Consider the following 7,943-nt stretch of genomic DNA (forward strand, 5'->3'; position numbering starts at 1 on the left):
TTTGTGGGAGAGAATAAATGCCCTTGTGGGCTTCTAAAGATGAAGATTCAAGGCCAGACACCCATAGAGGTAGCCCTGACAGCCGCTTAAAAGAGCAACTGTACGTATGAATCTGTGGGGATAAGAACAGAGGCAGGCAAGGTTTGTTCATTTGCCCCAGATAAGCGAAGGCAGGGAGCTTTCCAGAGAACTCCCGGCGTATTTCTTCTCCCAGGTACTGGATACCAGCTATTTTTCCCCAGACAGCCATTCCTGAAGAGCAAGGATACTACCAGTTCACTTGGGAAGCCAGTAAATCCTCCTTGTTTACCCCACATGGGAGTTACCAGAGAACAGAGCTCAGCTCTTTCCCATCAATTCCACTCACTGCCTCCATTACTGTTATTACTGTGATTAAAAAGCAATCAAAGAGAAATCTTCTTTCTGTCCTGAAATTGCTGCAAACATCTCAGTTCCACCATTTAAGCATGAGAAGAGCAAGTGATGAGCGCGCTCTGCACTCTTGGACTCTGTGACACTAGAAAAAAAAAAAAAATGGAGCTCATTGCTGAAGCAATCTGAGGCAGGACTGGCCGCACCAGCAGCACGGGGATGGAGTACTGAACCTTGCAGCTGCAGGGCTGCATCATGCTGGCTTAGGGGACCTGTTCAGAGCTACCCCAGGCGCACCACAATGAACCTGGCTCAGCACTGCTGCACCCTCAGCTCGGAGACCAAGGCCAGCCAGCCCAGCTGGAGGGGACAGGACTGCTCCCTCCCTCTACTCAGGCAGAGCGGAGGAGTTAGGTCTGGGCTTAGGCAGCTGGTCTCCATCCCAAGGAGATCCCAGGGAGAAGGGATGGGGGTGATGGGTCTCCCTGATCCAGCCAGCAGCTGCAGAAGGGCAGTGGACACTTAAACACCCGAAGCCGGGTGTCAGAGTAAGGCCCAGTGACAAAATTTACAATCGGGGGACTGAGAGGGAAGCAAACTCCTCTTTGGGGGGCCTGGATGCCAATGAAATCAAGAGCGATCTTCTCCCTCTGTCACCCCCAGCAATTTGCAGTTTTCTTAATGTTTGGGCTTCTGGCTCTAGTTTCTGGGCCCAGAGGAGGCTGTTTCTCAGCACAAACTTATTTATAAACCCCCACTGGCCACCAGAGCAACTCCAGCCTCTCCCCTGCAGCTCTTTAGACCCAGCCTGCCACCAGCCCAAAGCACCCTCAGTGCGGGTCAAGACACGGTGGGGGCCAGGCAGGGCAGGGGCTGGGCCTGATGCAGCCATACATATATTATATAAATGTAATTCTGGGCTCCTGAGCTAGGATGATGCATCATCTGTGGTAGGACGAGGGAATTGTACATAACATAGGGGCAGATCTTCTTCTTGGGTGTAAACTGGCTGCAACGGTCAGCTAAGAATCAAAGCAAGTAGCTCTAAAACCTGATCATCTCTAATAAGTCATTCAGCTCACTCCATCACTTGACTTCTGTTACCAGAGCAAGACAGGCCACGTATTAACTATAAAGTTTTAAAATGAACAATTCTTCTGGGGCGAAAACAAGAATACTAAAATCTAATTGCTTGTGAACCTTTAAATTTTTGCAATATTTTAATGACGTAAATTTGACACTCTTGCACACAGATAACAGAAATAAAGTGTTCGGATTTGCTAATTAGCAAGCATAAAATACAGGAAAGTGTTCTTAATAAAACTGTTGGGATGTTCAGTCACAGACTGTGATAGCTTCTGGATTTTCATTGCCAAGAACGGGATCTTTAGACTCTCAGCTCTTTGGACTACAGACCTTGAAATGATGCAGCGTAACAGAGGATTTCCTCCTCCAGGCCGTGCTGGAGCCAAGGGGCAGACGCAGACCCTTGGTCAAGGCCAAATTCTACCTTGAATATCTCATCATCTTGGGGGGCTGGCTTAGGACCTGCCTTCACGAGCTCACCTACTACACACGAAGTTAAGTACATGGATCTGTCACACATCGAACTGGGGCTGGAAACAGATAGAAAATACTTTGCATCTACACATATGGTGCAACCAGTAATTCTGCTACCCCAACGTGTGACAAGAAAAAGCTTTTTCATCTTGTTTAGCTCTCACAGACAGACAAGTGGAAAACACTCTATTGCCTGGTACAAGTGAGGCCCATGTCTCACAGCACAGTCATCCAGACAGTAACCCAAAAAAAAACCCCCAACAATAAGAAACACAAAACTGGTTCAATATGTTCTTTTTACCCCGTCTTTTTCCTCTACTTAAATACTTAAACAAATCTCAGTTAACTCAATAGAAATAATTGTTGAAGTAATTCTTCTGAATAGAAAGAATTGTAAGGAAACTTACAATTAATATTTCGCTTAACCTGGGGAAAAAAATAGATAAAACATCCATGGTTAGTTCTGGTAATTAATTTGCACATTTTAGCGCGCTTAACCTAGCAATCTTACACACTTCCATCAATCATACGTCTGGTCCTGAAATAGTTGCCATGCACTGACAAAGCTTCCTGCATATTAGTGTAATGAAGGATGAACTTGCCCTTTCCGTCGTTTGTTATGACAAGATCTTCAGGTTTTTGTAAATACAAGTTTTCAACGCTTTCTCCCCGAGGAGGTAGGCAGGCATGGCCTGCAGCTCCCTCGTCAGAGGCACAGACCAAAGGGAGAAGCTTCCTCGGCATTGCTGATGCTGCTCCCTGTGCTCTTGGATGCTTCAGGAAGGGCTCAGAGCAGATTCTGTCAAACTACCCGGACTGTTTGTTGACTCTGATAAGGCCTGATAGCAGAGGCTTTACAATAGTGTTAGAGAGTTTCCCTTGTGTTGAAGTGTTGGACAATCTTCCTACAGCTGGCACCCTAAACCTGGTTAGCCCGACTTTGACAAGCTCTAGAAAGAACCTGATGGGTCCCAGGTGCCCCTGAGTCCTGCTGAAGTTGGAGTGGGCCAAATGGACCAACCGACCCCAAGGAAGAGTCCGCTCTGCTGCTGTCAGGAACTGCACATCATCCCCTGCATCAGCAGCATCGGCTTACCCCGACTTTATTAAACAGCCCAGCACCAGAGTCGCTGGTGAACCGCTTTAGGGTCCCTGCAGCTCCGGCGCCACAGGACGGCTGTCGTGGTTTTACAGGGACATGCACAGAAAGTCTTTTTGCGGGACCCTTGAGAGACCTGTCTCAAAGCCCACAGCAGCAGCATTAGCGCTCAGGAGCCCAGCCTTGCATTTCCCTGCTCCAGCAGTTTGACAGACCCCATTACCTTTTCACATGCCATTTGCCTGCTGTCAAGAGCAAGAAAGCTTCTTAACAGGGAAACCTTTAAAGGCCACAGCCTGCATGCGTGTGCTCTTTACATGCAGCCTCTTTCAAAGAAAAGATTTGCTTCACGTTTTCTCTTCCCACTCGGGACCTCCAGGGGACGATAGCTCCATAGCCATCCTCTCCTGCCTACTTACGGATTCTGTGAGTACTTTCCCATTGCAAATCCTGGAGGAATTAATATCCACTCTGTAATCTGCTGGCACCAACAGGCATTATCTAACTAAACCTTAAATTGAAAATGCTAGTCTCTCCATTTTCCCCAAGCTGTTGTGAAAAAGTCGGGTTCGCATAGTCCGATATAATTTACTCTCAACTCTAATTAAAATACACCAGTCAGCTCTTCCTGGTGAGATACTCGGTTGGCTGATGCTGTGAGTGTCGAAGGCACGTCAGGACCTGTGTGGAGCTGGCGGGTGGGACAGCAGTGCCCCAGGTCTCCCAGCCTCGCTCTGCTTTATCAGACCTGCCTCTATTCTGTCTCCTCACACAGCAGCAGGAGCAGCATATGCCGGATTTGCCACTCCTCTGTGGGTCAGTCAAGTTTTGGCTCAACTGGGGCCAAGGATTGTCACTGAGGGCATCCAGCTCCTTGGCCCAACCCATTACCAAACCTCGGCAGCAGTGGTCAGCAAGGCAACTGTGCAGTGTTGTGTTTGGTTCTGTGAGCGGTGGGGACTGAGCAGCGTCCCCCAGAAACACCCTCCACCCACCTCACTTCCCAGGCGTCTGATGGCTACCTGGCTGGGCTAGCAAACACGCATGGCTGGGCTTGCAGTGGTGACTCGGCGGGAAGGAGAACAAGCAAGAGGGACCTGAGACGCACATTTAATGCAGGTAGATATAGGTCAGTGATACAGATTTGTGAACTTGACCTTTCTGTACGGCCACACGCTTCCAAGACAAAGAAACAAATTTTCTGTAGTTCCTCCCTCTCATTCATCCTACTCCATTCTGGCTAAATCACCGGAGCCTAAACACCAACCAGCAATATTGATTTATGATTTCCAATTTTATTAGGAAAAAACAGAAACTTTCAGTCCTAGTCAGGCCTGCTGTATGTATCAGGTTTCCACATGGATAAGGTATAGATTCTGCTCTGTAGTAATCAATCCCCACTGACACACAGCAAATAAAAAATGGAAACTTTTAGGGGGAAATCAGTCAGGAGATGCAACAACAAAGACGGTGTTAGAGTGAATTGCAGAGCAAGTCCATCTGGTTCAGTAACCCATCTGACAGTACCAGATGCTGCCATAGAAGATGCCAGTAGACAGATGTGGGATAAACTGTGTTTAGGGAGAACTTTCCTCATGACCCCATCAGTTAGTACTTAGCTTATGTCCTTAATTAATACCACTTTTAGTATTTTTAAATCCTATTAACTACATCTGGTGTGGCTCCCTATTATCATAAAGCTGAGCATCAGCATCAGGATCTCTGGTGCATTTATTTTCCCAACACAACGAATGTGAATTCCCATTTTATGACCACAGGGGACGGAGGCACGAAGAAGGTGAGATTTGCTTAAGGTCAAAAAAAAGGAGTTTGTAGCAAGGCAGGAACTTGAGGTCTAATCTCCATCCAGGAGAGGATTATTTTCCTCAAACATACCTAATCCCATTTTGAATCCACTTGTCCCTTAGCTCAGAAGCATGTGGCAGCAAAGAATTCTATCGTCTAGTCTCACAAAAAATACTTCCCTGAGAACAACGGTCGTGCAGACATCTTAGCACATTTGAAAACCACTTGGCAGATTAAAAGTGGTTTTAGTGCAGGGAACACAGGGTTACAGCACAGCTCCACCTTCTATCTGAAGAGACTGAGGGCACCACTGGCAACCTTGGCTTTGTCAGCGAAAGCAGACATGATGCATGTAGGGATTTCCTCCACCCTTTTTTGCTCCAGTGTAGCACATTTATTGGGACAAGAATCATAGAGGCTGAAAGGTCACCTCTTGATGAAAATGAAGGGGTGGGCAAGAGAGGACTGGGGGGGTAGGTGGGCAGCTGGGTATCTGCAGCATGCGTTTGGAATTGATATTATATAAGCTCACCATGGGAAAACAGTGCAGAACAGAAAATGGTTAATAAGGCTAATAGTTTGGGTACAATGCTTAGGAGATGATGGAAAGATGGGATAATACACATGATCAAAGAAGTAGAGGAACCTAAACTGAATAATGTATTTTCGGGAAAAAAAAAAAAAAAAAAAAAATTTGATACATTTTTATTTCAGGGAGATGTAAGGACAGAATATTCCCAAATCCATTAGATTCTGCTAAAAGAACAGCTGCACAGGAAGTAGAGGGAAATAATCGAGAACAAAAATCTCATCCCAGCATACTCTCGTGCTCAGTAGACATCAGGGACTTTTGCCCTTCATAACTAACATCATAACTTTGTGTTTTCATTGCCCATAGAAATGATTAATCCCCATTTGAACCCCTCTAGACGCTCCACTTCCATCACATCTCATGCAGCAAATTTCACTGAAACACGTAGAATTAAAAAAAAAGGTTGAGGACAGACTTGGATGCATGAAATACGCGATCGAGGTCACAAACCTCTTTGAGCACAAATAAAAATGCAGAGCTCATCTCTCCGACCTAGGATGGCAATTCTGGGCACCCATCTCCGTTACGACAGGATCAGACTCCTCAGTTTGCAGGAAGACTTGCCGAGATACTCCGTGCTGAACCAGCCGTGCAGGAGTTCAAAGGCGTGAGCTCTATCATGAGATATTAGTAGGGCCGTTAGAAACACAGGGCATCGCTTTTTATCATATAGAGAGTTATGGCCAGTCAGCTCAGTTATGCTAATCACTACGAGTTGTTGTGGGGTTTGTTTTTTTTTTTTAAGGCTAGTATCTTTTAATTTCATAGATAAGACAGGCCAAGAGTGTGCACATAGTCACAGCGGCTTGGCTAATGAGCGGTGATTTGTTAGAGGAGCAATTAATTTCAATAAGGAGTCCACACCTTCCCTGACAAAGGCAGGGGTTCCGAGACACTCCTAATTTCACTGTTTCTGCTCGTTGCAAGCCTCTTAAACACAACGCAGAGAAGCTGCGGCGCCGGCCAGGCGGTGGCACAAACCGATGAGAGTCAGCTGGCCAGTTTCTGCTCTGGCCAAACGCGGTCGGCACACGTCGGTGCCCTCCGCCTGTTTTCCCTCCTGTTTCAGGCGCTCCCAGGGAAGGCAGCGGCCTGCCCTCAGCACCTCTCCCTTCCGACTCTCAAGACAGGTCTGTCTACAAGAGCCCAGCCACAGCAAGGAGGGAGGCTGCAAAGTTCCTCTCCAAGACAACTGCATATCAAGTAGAAATCACACAAGCACTCTTGATAAACAGCAGGCAGCCCTGCTCCTGCCAGCTAACAGGATTAATCTAAATGCACACAGACACAGCTGGGCAAAATCAAAACATCGAGCAGTGACTAAATTACACCACTTAATGGCAAAATGTCTTCCAGGCTCCCACTCCACCCACTGCCTTTCCCCGTGCCGCTGCAGCCGCATTCCTGTCCCTCCAGCCCTCGGGTTCAAATGCCCGGCAGACCTCAGAGGCGAAACCCAGCCGCCCAGCTCTCAGAAGAGCAGTGGGCAGGAGAGAGACAGGTCTTCATGGACCTGGCCCAGAGCTGCCGAGGGTCAAGAGATTAGATTTTGAAGCAGTAGCAATGTCAAGGTCTTTTACAAAGGGAGAGGTCATGGCTCCATGGTTAACGCTACAAAAGGCTCAGGTTCTTCTGGCTCTGCTGCCAACCAGTTAACGTGGGAGAGAGTTACCCAGTGCAGCGCTGGGGCTGAGGTTCGCCCAAACCATAGGAAGCAGTCTTTGAACACCAAAGAGAAAAACCTCCACACATGGCAGCAACAGAGTCGAGGTGAAAGGAGGATAGTGAGCATATGGTGAAAAGGCCAGCGGAATTTTTACAGGGTTGAAAGCAAAAGACACTGAGGCAGCGCCACGCAAGGGGGGGGTCTGTGGTTGTCCTCCTCTCCCCTATAAAAAACAGGGGATCTTGAGACTGGAAAGTTCTATCACAGTTTACCCATGTTCAGGTCCTTGCCTAAACAGTGGAAGGGCGATAGGAAGGGATACAGCTGCAATCACCACTGTGTTTTGAAAATTAAATTCAGGCACACCTCGATTTCATCCTGTGCACATCTCATTCATCTTGGTTCTCACAAACTTCTGTGTGGAATTAAAGGAAAATGTAGCTGTCATGGATAATGCCCCAGCATCAGTTCCCCAATATTTACAGTGCTGTGGGCCAGGAGATGCAGAAAGTGTTGCAGCAAGCACCAGCTGGATGTGTCTAAGCGGACAAACTTGTCATTGCTGGAAATGGTTTGGGCCGGCTCTGCCCCATAGCCCAGTCTCATTTAGAACCAGTAAGCGAGGCTTTGCCTGGGCTGGCTCCGTTCATGCTCTGCTTACTAGAAACAAGAGTACCAGTCACCTGGGAAGTTATGGCCTGACTCACCTCATGGGAATCTTCCTAGCAAGCAGAGGCTGAATCTCCAGTCCCTAAGAGCAGAGAGACCTCAAGATGACCAAGAAAATGTCGTATCAAGCTGTGGCAAGCTGCCCTCCTATCGGCTGTTAGTCCAGGACACGAACTCTG

This window comes from Athene cunicularia, assembly GCF_003259725.1.
Source record: "Athene cunicularia isolate RWA chromosome 24 unlocalized genomic scaffold, athCun1 chr24_part1, whole genome shotgun sequence".
Classification (NCBI taxonomy): Eukaryota; Metazoa; Chordata; class Aves; order Strigiformes; family Strigidae; genus Athene; species Athene cunicularia.